This window comes from Papio anubis, chromosome 14 (genome assembly GCF_008728515.1).
Source record: "Papio anubis isolate 15944 chromosome 14, Panubis1.0, whole genome shotgun sequence".
Classification (NCBI taxonomy): Eukaryota; Metazoa; Chordata; class Mammalia; order Primates; family Cercopithecidae; genus Papio; species Papio anubis.
In genome coordinates, this window is record NC_044989.1 from 102287392 (window position 1) to 102288625 (window position 1234).

General features: G+C 38.2%; 1 pseudogene; it reads right to left on the reverse strand.

Annotated features, from left to right (window-relative positions):
• Positions 1–393: 393 nt before the first annotated feature.
• Positions 394–954, reverse strand: LOC116270329 (annotated as a pseudogene).
• Between the last annotated feature and the right edge of the window lie 280 nt (positions 955–1234).

A 1234-nucleotide genomic window follows, 5' to 3' on the forward strand; every position in this document is an offset into this window, starting at 1 on the left:
ATAAGTTACACCAGAATGGGCACATATTGCCCAAGTAAAATTCTACTGTTAAAGCTGAAACAGGTTTATGGCCATTCAAGTTCAAGCACAGAGATAGAAATCTTTTGGAGCCCCATCTAGTTGTGTTTTAAATATGTGACTTTTCTTCTAACTTGTGATCTTAAACGTCTGTTTTACAGAATCCAAAATATAGAAGAAATCAATATGATAGAGATTATATTAAATAAGAGTAACATACAAAGCTATAATTAAGATGAAGTAATGAAAGCCAAAACATTAAAAATTTAAAACTTGCTTGTTACTTGTTAGAACCAGTACTACACTAGGAGTTAGGTAAGATATGCAATTATTTTCAAGTAGATTACTTACTTATGTTGCTCTAACACGTCCTCTTCTCCAGTGCACTGTTAAACTAATCAAAAACTCTACACATGTATATTCCACAATAGCAGCACACACTACTGCTACCTGCAAAGCTGTCAGTCTCAAATGACTGAGTGAATGAAAGGAAACAAAAAGTAGATAAGTAACATATTAAGGAGAAATGGGAATTAGCAGATTCACGCAGTTAAGTTCTTTCAGTCAGCCAGCTTGCTAGCAACAAGGGATGGTTTCCATTGAGCAAGGTCCTTTGGAGTGGGAATGTGGTCACCAGTGACCTCTGTCTTCTCCAGAGCTGCAGTAGGAAGTTGCTTGTTCTTCATCTTTGCTTTAGCCATGTTGTAATCCCCAGAATCAAAATACTTTTGCCCTTTCTGCAATCGTTTCCTTAAGAAATCTGAACCTGCAGGCATTTGTCCCAGATGAGGATATCTTGCTTTTAATTTTGCTTCTTCAGTTTTCTCTGGACTATTCACTGTATCTTCCATTTCCTTCTGCTTCTCCACAGAGGCTGCCCCGGAGACTTCCACAGACATAGTGCTCCCTCTACTAGACCCTGCTTCTCCCACTTGCTGTCGTCCTCAGTTTCCCTATATTCTTACTGATTTTCTGTCAAGTAATTCTATCAATTTCTGAGTGGGTGTTAAATTTCCCAACTATAATCATGGATTCGTCTGTTTTCTTTGAGCTTTCAGTTTTTGCTTTATATATTTTGAAGCTCTGTTTTTTGAGGTATATACATTTAGGATTGCAATATCTTCTTAAAGGATTGAGCTCCCCACCAGTATTCTGGTGGTGTAGATGTGACTGTATGGCCCAGGACTTTGCTACTGCTGTTGGTGGCTTGGCCAGC